This window comes from Ammospiza nelsoni, chromosome 4 (genome assembly GCF_027579445.1).
Source record: "Ammospiza nelsoni isolate bAmmNel1 chromosome 4, bAmmNel1.pri, whole genome shotgun sequence".
NCBI lineage: Eukaryota > Metazoa > Chordata > Aves > Passeriformes > Passerellidae > Ammospiza > Ammospiza nelsoni.
Genome location: NC_080636.1, coordinates 26651561 through 26665888, shown reverse-complemented (window position 1 = coordinate 26665888; position 14328 = coordinate 26651561). Strand labels below are relative to the sequence as shown.

General features: G+C 37.5%; 1 protein-coding gene across 2 annotated transcripts in view; it reads left to right on the top strand.

The window, feature by feature from the left end:
* Positions 1–14328, top strand: part of FRYL (FRY like transcription coactivator) — a 162719-nt gene that overhangs the window by 5433 nt on the left and 142958 nt on the right. For both annotated transcript variants that reach the window (XM_059470914.1, XM_059470913.1), the window contains exon 2: positions 8027–8227. The gene's annotated coding sequence lies outside the window, so the exon portion shown is untranslated. The remainder of the gene's footprint in view (positions 1–8026; positions 8228–14328) is intronic.

Below are 14328 nucleotides of genomic sequence, written 5' to 3'. Positions count from 1 at the left end.
TATCTGTCTTTCCTGAGAATAGTCCTTATCAACACCACTTCTGCTCTTGTGCTAAATCAGAAAGAACTGCTGAGGTTGTGCTCGTGGCAGCTGGACGTATTGACGTTGACAGAATTTTCATGATTTTTAATTGAACTAATCTAATCTGCCAGTAATGCTGATTATGTTAAAAAATTGCTATAAGCAAAAATAGTAAGCTTTCTACCTCTGTAGATATCATCCAAAACCAATGTTATCCAAAAAGCTGAAGAACTACTGCCCTGTGACTGCTGACTGGCCTGGTTCTTCTCTGGGACAGGGTGATGAGTAGTCACTGGTCCCACCCCACATCAGCCCATAAAGAGAAAGGAGTTGCAAATGAGTGCTCTTATTCTTTGCAAGAGTAACAGTATGTGTAGGTCTCCCTGACATCTTCACTAGGATACGGCAAACCTGGTGCTCTTTTTCTTGACACACAAATCATGGAGGTCTTGCCCCATTCCCTCTGTTTCTTCAGCTGTGAGCCTACCACTGCCACCCTGTTTGAAATTACTTTGGTGGTGGATGTTGCATATAAAATTGGGGATCAGAGCTGTCTTTTCAGATGGAGTTGATACATGTGTTTGTGTGTATATTTATATGTATTTACAGGCACTTACCTGCAGAATTGATAGGTGAATAGCTAGAGAGGGTGAGAGTGGTGGATAGTAAGTGTAGGAACAGCAAGTGTGGGTAAACAGAAGTACAAAAGAAATAGAACAAGCTTTTGGTGCAGGAAACAGAGAGATTTTACCTACACATTCCTTTAACACTTCAGTATAATTTTGCTGTAGTAGGGGAGAAATGAACTTTATTTCAAAGTGTTTATGAGCACTTCTTTTCCTGTAGGTCATGAGCAGGCTATGATATTATAGTCTGTAATTCAAAATCTGTAAACAAACCATCAGGCACAGATTGTACTTGTATTTTTGTGGTGCTGAGATAAATTGTGTGCAACTGATTTGATCTGGTTGGAAACCCAACCTTGTTTCTCCTGGGAGAATATCTAAAGAAGGTATTGCATTGTATGGCATTCTGTGTTATGCCATAGTGTGAGTTGTTGTTCTGTTGTCTTGCCTTTTTAAATTAAGAACATTTTCAAGTATGTCCTAGTCTCCATAATGTGCAAGTAGCTTTTATTGCATGTTCCCATCAAACCATATCTAGTATGTAAAACTCTTACATAAAACTTAGGTAGTTTAAGGGCATGAAATCTTTGTGACTGTAGCTCAGTGATACAAATATTCCAAGTTGAAGTACTGACATATGTTGGGGACACAAGACATTCTGAATTTTGCAGGTGGCTGTTTGAAAACTACTATGTGATTATTATGGGAAGACTAGAATGTAGAGAGAGAGAAATCACTAGGGCTTTCTTAACATTTTGTGCCTAGAAACAAAAAGGATAATTCAGCTACTTTCATGTTTGTTATTATTATGCTGGAGAATGCAGACTGGCCTCATTTAAGTCTTTTTTTTTTTAAGTGAAAAAGCAAGTTCATATCTCACCCTGTGTAAATATAGACTCTATGAACTCTACAGTTTAAGAAAAAAGAATAGGTTGAATGGTCTGCAGGTACAACAAAGTCCCCATTCTGATCATTGCAGTTCAAAAGCAGTTAGCACTACTGCTTTTTATGCAGTATTTGTATTCTAATTCCAGAGGCCAGAGGTAATTGCACTAGATTGGGATATATCAATTGGAATGTTTTTCAGCAATGGCTTGAGTAGCTAAGAAATCTGCTAACTGGTGTTATACTTGCTGTATTATACATTATTGATGTTCTACTTCATTGTTGTCTGGTCAGCATATTGGAAGAGCTGCTGGTGTTTTATATGTAGGACCTTAGTTTAAGCTCTGTTGAAGATGTTTTGAGGGCAGGAAGTGGGGAAGGCAGCTGCCTGCTTTGTTTGAAGGAGTGAAGTTGGTGAGGTGTTTTTTGGTGTGGGTGGAGCAGTGGGGAAGTGTTATTTATTTATTTAATTCATCCAGACCTTGGTACTGAATGTGCATAAAGTTCATGTTGGTTCCTCCTAATGTTATGTCATAACTAACAAAAATTGCCACATTTTCTTTGTATAGATTCAGTAACAGAAGTGGTCAGTGTTTTATAGGTTTTGGAACTTTAAAAAAAAGAGAATGTATTTTGAGCCTTAATAGTCTGTTAAGGGAAGAAATATTCTACATAAGATGTTAATTTTTTTTATCATTCCTTAATTTCAAGTGCTTGAACCCTGCTAGATGGTGATGTCCAAAAGCCGATTGAATAAAAAGGGATTGTTGTCTTTGGTTTGAGATACTTTCAAAAATAGGAAATTGCCAAAAGCAGTTTGAAGGTGTGATGTAAGGTCCTGTTCTTTGGATCTAATTTATTTAGTTTCAGGCTCATTTTTAGTTTAGCTGTGCTTGCAATTTATTTTGTAAAAAGGGAAAAAAGGAGTTTAGTTTCTAAAGCCATTTAGCATTTTTTTGCATTTCTCAGTTGTTGCTTTAGTGGTGGTGTAGGGGTCAGAGTTTAAAGCTTCTGGCCTACACTGCACACTCATTGAAGTTCTCACTTTTCCTGTGGCTGAAACTTTGTTAATAGAGCTGGTGGTGAGCACTGGTGTTCAGATGAGTGCAAACACTCCAGACACACTGTTGTGCTTTATTGTTGAGGGCAGCAGTGCGTCTGAAGAGAGCATGATGGCTTTTGCTCTTGATAAGGGTCTGCTGTTTTCCCTTCCAAGCACACGGGAAATAAGAAGGCACAGATGATGATAAATTCTAGGGGACATAAGGTTAGGCAAGCTGGGGTCTTACTCATTTCTTCTCTTGGAAATACTGTAAAAACTTAGTTTTAGCTGTTCTCCTGGTAGAAGCAACATTTCTTTAAGTTAGCCTGAACATCTGAATTGCTTACAACCTCTCATGCCAAGAGGAAAGAACTGTAATTTCTTGGTCCTCTGCAGATCACTTGCAGATTGAACACTTGCAGAGAAAGTATTTCTCTGCTGCTGCAGTTTCTTGAAAAGCAGCAGAGAAATACTTTCTCTCAGATTGCTGGTCCAAATTAATGGTGTAATAGAAGATAGTTAAGGTCACTTTTTGGGGGACCCAAAATATTTGGTTCTGTACTACAGCTGAGGAAACACTCCTCTAAACCAACAATCAGAAAACAGCAGGGGTAAAGGAGCAATCAGAGGGCATTAGCACCTTGGAAAGGTGTAACTGCATCACTGCTTTCTGAAGGCAGTGGGTTCCTTGCCTTGTAGCACTAGTAAAGACAATTTTTCTAGTGAATAATCTGAGAAACTGAAAAGGTCTTAGGCCTAGATGGAAATACCCATTCTGCTGTGGTAAAAACACAGTCTGAGTTTTGGCATACTCCTAATACTTTTCAATGAGACTCCAAAAGCGAAAAAGTTAGACTCTTTACCATATCAACAGGCAGGATTTGTGGCCCTGACCCAGTGGATAAGATTTGAGATTCACTTACTTAGTCCCTTTTCATGCTAACTAACGAAAAGAGAATTCGAATAACCCATTTTAAGTTTCAGTTATCATGGTCAAATTATTACACATTTAGTACCAAGCCCTCAAATTTATCTTGCAAATCCTTCTTCACTACAAACAGGAGCATTTTCAATTGAACTTTATCAATTTGTAAATGGAGAGCTATTTGTAATTCTTGGAAGAAGAAAGTGTTGAACCAGTAAAACGTGTAGTTCTCAGGTGCAGGTGGTTGGCTATATTCCAAAGATTTGTTATGACTGAGATAGGCAGTTTTTTCTTCTTGTCCCATGAATCCTTTTAGGTGATCTTGATATGTCTTATGAGTGTTATCTCATTTCCATATCAGTTATGTAAAAGCTGAACCTACATTAATTGTGTACCAGTGATCTATGCATCTTCCAGTTGCAATATTTGTATTCAATGAAGTTCTGCCTGCCCAAGCCCCTGAAGGCTTGGTTTTTGCATTAGTGACCCTGTGTCTCTCCTGTTTACAACTTTTGTGGTTCCTCACTCAACTGATTAATTGATCCTCAGTTAATTGTTCAGCAGCCACCCAGCCTTGCTGGTTGTGTGGATTGTGGAGTGGAAAAAAAGCTATTTTTTAGTAAGGAGATGGTTGGTGAAATTGGGAGAATATTGCATGACTACTGTGTTCTTGACAGCTTTTAGTAGCACTCGGTTCATCATGTACCATTTTTAGTTTGTGGTGTTGATTATTGTTATACACTGTTAATATACTTAAAACTTTTACAGGAAGCAAAAGAATGAAGTTGTTACTAAAAGTCTTCTGTTGATACAGTGTGCTGAGCATCAGTAAGGAAATGGAGCAGATTTGAATAAAAGGAGCCTGGGAAACTTCATTCTCCCTTTTTATTCTTATGACATCCAGTTTTATGAAGTAATTAGCTTAAAAGTGGCTTCTGTCATATTCAGGTGCTCTCCAGCTCTTCTTTTTGCTATTTCTGATGTCAGTCACCAGTATCACTTACTTGGGAGGATAGCAAGCCATAAGCTCAGTATAGTCTCAGTAGTGCATGCTGTTGCTGAGGAAGAGGTTGGGAGAACAAGGGAACTAGTCAGCCACTGGAAATCTTTCAGGCTTCTGGTATCATTTTCCCATGCTGTAGTGGAAAAAATGCGTAATTGGTCTGTAACAGGGAAGTCTTGTATAAAGTCAATATGTTGTATAATCTAGTTTATAGTTAACATGGTTAACTACAGTTAACATTTATAGTTAACAATGTTGTTTTCTTGTTTTCATACCTCCTGTGTGAGGGGTGGTGTTAGCTGACAAGAGGACCAGAGCTCACCAGGGGTGGTGTGTTATCTCAGGAGTGCTTGTGACAATAGGTTACTTAGCTCTAGAAAAAGCTGAGGTTATGGGTAAGCCACAGGTTTGGGTGACCATAGTGCCATTGTGTAAATGTTTTCCCCTAAACTTCAAACTTCTTGTTGTAATTTTTCAAATGATGTCATAAAAACTGGTATAGTTCCTTTCTGCCTTTGTTCTACCTGTGTAAAAGCCAACAGTGTATTGAAGCCTGGGTAGGGTTTGTAGTGTGGAAACACCACTTCTAGCAGATGGGTTAAAACTATTACTATCTCTTTTTGTCTTTTGAAGTATCATCTTAATAAATTTTTTGGGCCTATAATTGTGAAGAAGGCTCTAATTTAGTGTGTTGTGTGTATCTTCTTAAATGAAGTTGCTGATACTTGGATTTCCAGCAACATTGGTATTAATCCCCATCCCTGAAGTTTTTGGAAGTGATCTGCTGTACCCCTCTCCTCCACTTAGCAATGTGTGCTGAATTGGAGCATGTTAATTGCTGCTCAAAAGTTAGAGTTCCATCTTGCACAACAAGTAGCCAACATTATAGCTGCTACTCTGTGAATATAATACAACAGCTTGAAAATAATGCTCTGTGAACACTTTTCCTTTAAAAAAAAAAAAAAAGCTTTTGTAATTAGAAGTTACATGTGCTGTTACTTGATCAGATTTGAGGTTGGCAGAATTTTTATTTGTGTTTTCCAATTCAGGTTGTTGGAGGATTCTTAATTCTTTTAGATATGAAAACTTGGAGGTAGCATCAGTTTTCTTTGTACTATTTTTTGAACCTTATGATAGCAAACCTCCTGTATTTTCAGCTTTGTTTCTTTTTTTCATGTTCTGCTCCTTAACTTTTCATAAATCTTCTGTAGGGATGAACCCTAAACACTGAAACTACACCTGTGTGATACCTTTGACTTCAAATCTGATAAATATAGTTATATTTTAACTTGTCAGCTGCCATTAGGAAATGAAGCCAAATGAACCGGCAATATGCTGTAGCTACTGTAAGCTTCCCTGGCATCTGTTGGAGACTTTTGACCTTTTTGCTACCTTTACTGATACTTTTTTCTGTAGTCTGAGTTAATCTGATCAGATTGATTCTGTAGAATACCTCAGGTTGTATTCAAATCCAGCTGTAGTTGTTCTTGAAGTTCTGGGCAGCAGCTACTATATGAAATTCATTGTTGCCCAGTGTGCGCAAATAAACTTGAGTACATGGCATGTGTTTTTGTGGGCTTCCCAGCCTCTGGCCTCTTTCCAAACAGTCAGCTAGCTGAGCTGACAGTGCCTTCCTAAAGCTTGGACAGTCGAGTCAGTTTTCAGCTTGACTTTATTTCCTTCCTTAAGCAGCTGGGCTCTTGGGTGGTGGTGTGGTGGGAGGGGGAGATTGAATGTGGTGTGGTAAAGAAGGAAGATTTGTATGTATTTCTGTGTGTTTGCTTGAAGGCAGCAAGCAGGGAAGCCTCTAATGAGAATGGATTGTGTACCTGTGAATGTATGTTTTGCTTGAGGTGGTGAGCTAAAATGTCAGCATATGCCAGGGTGGTTTCTGTCTGGGTATTCTGTCAGTTTTGTGGAGGGTAATAATGCATGGGTTTGATTGTGTTCAAGTGCTATTCCCAGTGATTGTATTAGGGGAGGAGTTAAAGGACAGCTGACCCACTCTCTTTCAAACTGGGGCAAACGGAAGATTTGGCTTGAACTGAAAAAAATTGCTTACCTTTAATAAAAAAAAAGAGGAGCAAAAAGAGGAGAAAAAAAGGAAATTGTTCAGTTTATTGATGTAGGTAGGATGCAAGGTGATTGTTTTCTGCACAGCAGAACTTCTCTTAAGTGTCTGAAGAAGTAAAAGTGATGTGTATTTGATGCATTGCACTGTCAAATGCGCAAACTATGGAAAACAGTTGACATTTTTATTAAAGTGTTGCAAAATTTAACAGGTAAAATTCACAGTCAGAATTTTGTCTGTCTTTAAATGCTTCCCTTTGTACCTGGTCAAGTCTTTGAAACACGTGACTTCCTTTTCCAAGGGATTATGTAACGCATTCCCAATTTATATATAAACCTCAGGTTGCCTCCTATTTGCAAAAGTTTATCTAATTTTCTTGCTTGTCTCACAGTCCCACTTTTAAGCTCTCTTACATGTTAAAATCTTCAGGATGTGGCTTTTTACTTTTAGATTGCACTTATATGGGTCTCTCTTTTGTATTTTTGGAAACACTAATTAAGAAGTGGAACAAATTGTACATAAAAGAATTGATGATGATTGAATAGTTCACGCATACTTAAAGGAAACTACTACATTTGTGCTGCATCAGAGCACTGAAAATCATGTTGGATGTACAGGGGTTTTTAGAGTTTTTTTCTGGAAAATTTTCAAGCTGTGGAATTTTAAAATTCCTGGAATTTTTCAAGCTATGAATTTTAAAAAGAAGAAAAAAAATATAAACTAGATGTTCCGGAGTGGTGGACTGCTGCTGCATGATGAGACTTGAGTTGTTAAAAGCAGTTGAAAGTGCTTGATCTGCCTTCAGGGTAAATTTAAAAATACTAAAGTGCTTTCTTTTACTGTAGTTTGGCACTGGAGAAGAACAAAAAGAAACTGCTGCCTAGGCAAGTTGTGGCAAGTATGTCAGCTGCATACAAACTTCTATTGTGAAGGAATCTGCAGAAGTTCTCAAGGCTTTGTTAGGAAGACCCAGCTCTGAAGTGTTTTGTTTCTTTTTCTGACCACATCCTCCTGCTAACTGAGCAGATGAAAAAAAAAAAAACCCAAAAATCAGAAAAGAAATGAATAAAAGAACTAATATGAAAAAATTGATTCAGAATTACTTGCATTTTAGAATGGTTAGATATGGTTAATAAAAATATGATTGTAACTAAAGTGCAATTAAAACCTTTCATAAGGAATGGATGCATGTAGAATATGCTGAGCGTGGGAAACCAGATGTTATTTTGGTGTCAGTTTTAATTTTTCTCTTTCATGGGGAAAAAAATCATTAAAAATAATTAGCTTCTGAGCAGAAGTGCTGTTTTGAAGACAAATGTAACAAATAGATTTTCCTAGTTTTCGACTTTTAAATGATAAATTTAGAATTCTAAAGCATTGGGAAATTGTTGACATCTCTGTTAAATGTCTAAGGTTTGATTTTTTTTTTTTTTTTTTCTCATTTCTTTTTCAGAGTTCTGTATTTCATTTGTCTGTGCTGTGTTTGGAGATCTTTCTCCAGTTTTTGGCTACATACCAGCCGACTCAAAGCTGTTTACATCTTTGTCTACTCTTACATCTCGAAGCACAACGTTGGACTCGTGGGGAAAATGTCTTGATGGATCCAACCTAAGTGTGGTAGCTCTCGTCAGTGGTTAACAATGGCTTCTAAGTGGTAAGGTCTTTCTCATGGTAGTGTCATAAGTAGATTTTCATCTATCTCTTTCTGTTTTGCTTGTCTGTGTTTTACTGTGAACACACCTTGGGCTGCTACTTCAGCTATCAGTTGTCTGACTAGAAGTCTGTCTGTACTGTGTTCAGTCCAACAAGAACATTTGTTTTAATACGGTGTAGTGGCTGACCGTGGCCAAAAGTGAATGCCTGAGGAAGAGGTCAGGAACAAGGCAAATAGCCTCCCTGTCATCTGTGTGGGGACTTCCGAAGCCAGATGTGGTTTCTGTGCATTTAGTAATTCTCGAATTGTCTTGAATTGGTATTTCTTTGTGTAATTTCTGTATGTTCAACAGGTCTCTCAAGTTTTCTTTCTCGACGGTCGGTGCCCCGTGCGGGCGGGAGTTGGTGGGAGCGGGGCCCTCCCGCCTGTGGGTGTGCGGGCGGGCGGGCGCCTGCGCGCTGCTCCCCTGTGGCTGCGGCCGGTACTGCAGCCCGCTGGCAGGGGCCGTCATGGAGCCGTGGGGCGCCTTGGGCTGGAAGGGACCTCTGGTTCCTCAGTCAGAGTCCTCATTCCTCAGTCAGTGCCACGTACAGATGCTCGTTTCTTTGCTGCTCTGCATGGAAGGATTTTACCTTAGGAAATTAGGAAATTTACCTTAGGATTTTCCAGTAGGAAATAGATAGGCATTGATGCCAAGTACAGGGCAACTATTGTCCCTAAAGCACTTCTGAGCTGAAATGAGTATGGATAGATCCAACCAACATCTAAACTGTCCTTCAAAAATAATATAACACACTGCTTTTCTATAGTCAAGTGCTAAAACTGATAGACCGTGCTTTCTTTGGGCCTTTGAGCAGAAGGTACATTGGTGTGACAGGACGAAAATATTGAAGTGCTGTTGTGCATTTATGCCATTTACTATGTGGACTTTTGTATTCAAGAAAATTTTATTATTTATATATTCTATAGTATTTTGTAGAATGTAATAAAATATTTTGTTTTATTACTAACTGCCATTAATAATTAGAATATATATGTTATATAATATTTACTCATAGCTCTCACTTTCCTTTATTTTTTATTGTTCTATATATTCTGTGCAGAAGAAAAGCTTGGACAGAAGAAAAACTTACAGTATAAAATTATAGTAATGTTCTCAAACCCTCTGCCTCAATTGTTCTGCTTCATTTAAAAGATTGATTTGGAGTACCTGCTCTAATGTTCAAAGATGTACTTGCCATCCTTGAGCAATAGCAAGTTATGGTGTATAAGGTAAACTTCTGCAGCAAAAAATCTATTATACATTGAAAGAAAATACTTCAGTACAAAAATAATTATGGTATAAAATTCTAACAAAGGACAGTTAAGGAGGTCAGCACGTTACATCACTGGAAATGAAAAATGTAACAGAAGAAAACATGGTACATGATATACTGGAGATGTTTAAAAAGGAATCAGGTTTTTAACAAATCAGGTTTAAAACAAATATTCTTAGTACTGGGTCCACAGCTTTTCTATCTATTGTCTTCTGTAATAAAAGCCTATTGTGTTTTCTACAGGCAATAAATGTTTGGGGTGTTAGGTGTTCTTTTTGTTTTTCACTTTAGGGAAGTGGTCTTTCAGGGTCTATTTTCCTGTTGGAGAATGCACAGAAAGTTTTATGCAAGTGCATTCCTTTAAAAATATGGGTGATAGGGAGAAATAATACAGATGGAAATATGTGCCAGTTGCCATTCTTCTTCGGTGTTGCTGATTTACCTGCAATCAGTTTCCTGATCCACCTTGTTGCTCAGGGCTTTGTCCAGTCAGGTCTTGAAAAGCTCTCATGGCTTCTCTGCAGAATTGTCTGGAGCACCAATGATGCTGAGAAACCTATTTCTGTAAAAGCAATTCCTGAACATATTCAAAATAAGAAATGTGCCTGTTAATACTCAACAAGCATTTTTGCAGGTGTAGCAAATAAGTTTGGTTAATTTATTTTCCAGCATAATTAATAGAGGATCATCATGAGGAGAAAAAGTGTAGTGGTTTTTTAATGCATTTGATTTAAAAACAAATATTTCTTATTCTTCCTTGTATTTTTTCTTCTCCTTAAATAATCATTTAGGATTAAAGGAGTACTTATTAGTCACTTGATAGTCTGCTCAGCAGTTTTCTTTAGTTTGGTCAATATAAATTCTAAAATAGATATTGAAAAAATAAATAGGAAATTTAAGTTCTTTTTTTCATCACAAAGTTTCTATTAAGATATAGCTCAGTGGGCCTCAGTGACTTTTAATAAGGCTTTCTGTGGGCTTTCCCCCTTGCTTCCTGCTTCATTTGGACATTTGTTCTCACTCTGATGCCTGACTAGAGGTGTGTTTCTGCTGAAGAGCTGAAGACCATACCTAATTGAAGTGACAAATGACTTGCAGAATGCCTCACACTTGGTGCCTCGTGTTGTTCAAATAATGTGGAACATCTGAGGCACATCTACCAAACAAACCCCAGAAGATGGAAGTCTAATAGGGACACAGAAGAGCTGCTTAATCTGTGAAATGGGAAAGGGTCTGTCAGACTAGAGGGGAAAAAAAACCTTCAACCTTACTTAGGACGTACTTTCCCTAGGATTCTGTGGACTTTGTGCTTTGTTTTTGTTTGTTTGAGTTTCCTTTTTAGGCAGCGTTCAACATTCATAAATTTTTGTTTTCAACATTTTGTAAATTTTTTTTAAACTTATTTTCTGGCATAAAGAACAGCGATTTATCTTGATAACGAACAATAAACTTTAGTGTGATTGCATTTTTTTTCTTTTGACCACATTTTAAAAAATATAATCTGATTTTGTATTGAGCATAATATACAAGGCACTACCTTTAGGTGTCTTTTAACACCTAAAATGAAATACATTTGGCCTTCAAAGGGGCTAGACCTTTTGTCAGTTTCATTATGCATCAGCAGAAATATTGTGGAGAAGAACTCTGTATGCTAAGTAATTTTGCTCTTGCTTAAAATTGCACTATTACAGCCCTTTTAATATGTGTATATACACACATGTATACAGCCATTTGTATCCATATATATCTTCAACCCTCATTTTTAATGCTTTTTTTGGTCAGGCAGCTGTTACATATTGGTTGTGGAGATGCTGCTGTTCTCCATTTGCAGCCAGCAACTGTTTGCTTGAAAGCAATTCACTTGGAGAGGTGCTTAATTTAAAAGTAACAGTAACTTCTACCTTAAGGTGTGGGGTAACTGTACAAGTTACAGTAAAGACTCCATATTGCAGTTTGAATCTATGATATATAATGGAATGGAGACCAGAAATCTTTAAGGAACTGGAAAATGCTTATTCCTTGATTAGCAGCTAATGGAAACACTGTATGTATTTAAACAAAACAAGTATGTCCAAGATAAGAAAAATGATTTTTTTTTCAGAGGTTTGGGTACAGCACAAGTGATGTATCTACTTCTGATACCTCCTAGGTAGCTGCAGAGCTTTCCTGTGGAAACTCTGAGTTGCCCTCCCTTGTGCCCCTGCTCATCAGGGCTTTATACATCTTGCCTCACTTGGCCCAGGGCAATTTCCATGTACAGTGCACCACTGGTCATTAAGTTCTTGTTTCTACTGTGGTTAGTTCCTCCTCAGTAATGCTCTGGCTCAGAAATCCATAATGAAGTGCAGCAAGCCTCACTTCTGATGCAGAACTGTTCTTCGATTTGAGGCACTCTGTAAAGAATATAAGGATTCAGTCTAAGACATACAGCAGAATTAAAGGAGGAATAACAGGGTTGTGTGAGAAAAAGGCTCCTTCTCCTATTCAAGTGTACTTAACTCCTATTCTTAATTGTAACCACATTTAGTTGGCTCTTCTGTAAGAGCGATGGAAGGTAATCCTAGCATGGACAAAATGACAATTGTCACACCTCTTTAACATTTCCTTTAAGAGGAAGTGATTCCAGTTTGTGAAATTTTTTAGCAAAGAATCCTCCTGTGTTTCACTACTACAATTACTAGTTTTTTGTTATTAAAAGTCACAAGTGAAGGAAGCACTCAGGTGTTCTTTAGTCTTTCTGTTCTTATCAGATGACTGGAGCATCACTTCTTTAAATAAAGGAATTCTTCCCTTTCTTGGTGATCATGTTCAGCCAGGTCTGTAAGTTTTAGTTTCCTCTCTTTCCCTTCAAAGACAAGTGATTTTTTTCCTTCCTGCTTCTAACAGGAACAGGCTTAACCTCTCCTTCAGATAGGTAATACAGCAATTCTCCTCCATAATAAGGATACTTCCATAAATCTTTTACAATACATCTAATCTTGTGTGTGTTTCTTCTGGCATTAGAAATTACATTAATCCTTTAAATTAGATGATATATGTGAGTAAAAAGTGTGCCACCACTCTTAGTATGTCTGTTCCATAGATCCACCTTAAGGTGTGGCACTTGGGTAGAACTACTGATACATGGAAGTGCCTTTTGAGCTTTGCTGTGGCCCCCAGGTGACTGTCAGAATGCCTGAGCAGCAGAGCTGGTGTGTAGGAACAGTAACTTTGCCTTGATTGCTGTCTTTTAAGCCAAGTCTGTTAACTGTCCTTCTGAAGTTGCAAAGTCAGTGTGCTGTGTATTGCTTCTGTTTTTTTTATTTTATTTTTTGGTGATCTTGTTTACTGCTCTTCAATTTTATAAGCTTTACTGTGATAATTTGGTTATATTTAGCAAACAAACCTGCGTGGTTGTGCATAAGTTTTCTCTTGGATGGCTCAACAATTTTTTTGTTTAGTTCCTTCATCCTTGTGTGTTTCTTTACTTAGTAACTTTGATATACTGAGAATTAGTTATTCTAGCAGTGCATTTAGTGACTGTGTTTAGTTATTTACTAATAATCAAAAATTGTTTGGTTTCAAACTTAGGGTTTTTTTCTCCCCTTCTTCCGAGAAACATTTTTGAACTTTATTTTAGTACCTTAGTTGGACCCCTGTTTCATCCAAGTATGTTGTATTTTTCCAAACAGGAAATTAGATTTCATCTAACATTTAACACTGAAAGTTAGAATTTCCTCTCCTGTGCTCAAAGCCCTGAAATCAAAACCTCACCAAACCTAAACGATATCCATTCTCTTTCCTTTATAGAAATTGTAAAAGTGCAAATTCTCTGCCTCTTTTCTTGTTTTACCTTAAACATGAATGATGTTTTGTAAATGTTTATGTACTTAAAGCTACAATACTGTGGTGCCCATAGGCCCATGTGGAATTCTACTGGGAGCATTCTCTGCAGTATCTGGTGTTTTGGTTCTTGCTACTGATTTTTTTCCTCCTCCTTAAAACAGGAATCCAGATGTTTCCATCCACAGTCCAGCCCATTTGCTGAGACAACACCAAAAGGAAGCCTATTAAATACTTGTACTGATACATATGTTATATTCATACAATGTATATAGAGTTTCAGAGTTTTAGTGTTATAGTCTGTATAACAGAGCCTAAATTAGTGGAGACTTGAGCATGTCAGTCCACATGAATGGACAGGTGAATGCAGCCACCCAGGTAGGTTGGGTTTTCTTCCAAGTAGGTTGAATATGAGTTTCCACTTTCTATTTTGCCGTGTAGATTAAACTTTCTGTGGCCAGAAAATTAACCCAGTTAATTTTGCAAGAGAAGAGCTAAAATAGATGGGATGGGTGTAAACCAAGACAGAACCTGTATTTAATGTAGGCATTGAGAGCTTTTTCATTGCTATTGTAAACGGAGCTTATCCTATAACTCACTAAGCATGTTTATTGTATTTTTTCAAGTAATAGAAGCTGTTGAGAAAAGTCACAGTGAAGAAAAGGATAGTGGTAGTTCCCCCAGGTCAATGTGTGCCTTGTATGAAATTTTAAGCAATGAACTGCAGTTCGGTTAGGCTTGGTAAGGGAAGCAAGATAAGTGTTCTGTATGCAGTTTTGGGATTGGAATGGTGGTTATTTTGAACAGTGGAATATAGATTCCCATGCTGTTTGACTTTTATGCTTTCAACATGATTTTAAAAGTTGGCCATTCCAACATGAGGAAATTCTTCTACAGGTGTGTACTTTTATTAGTGCTAGAGAAACTCTTTACAGAGACTGTGACAATGCTGTGAAAATCAAC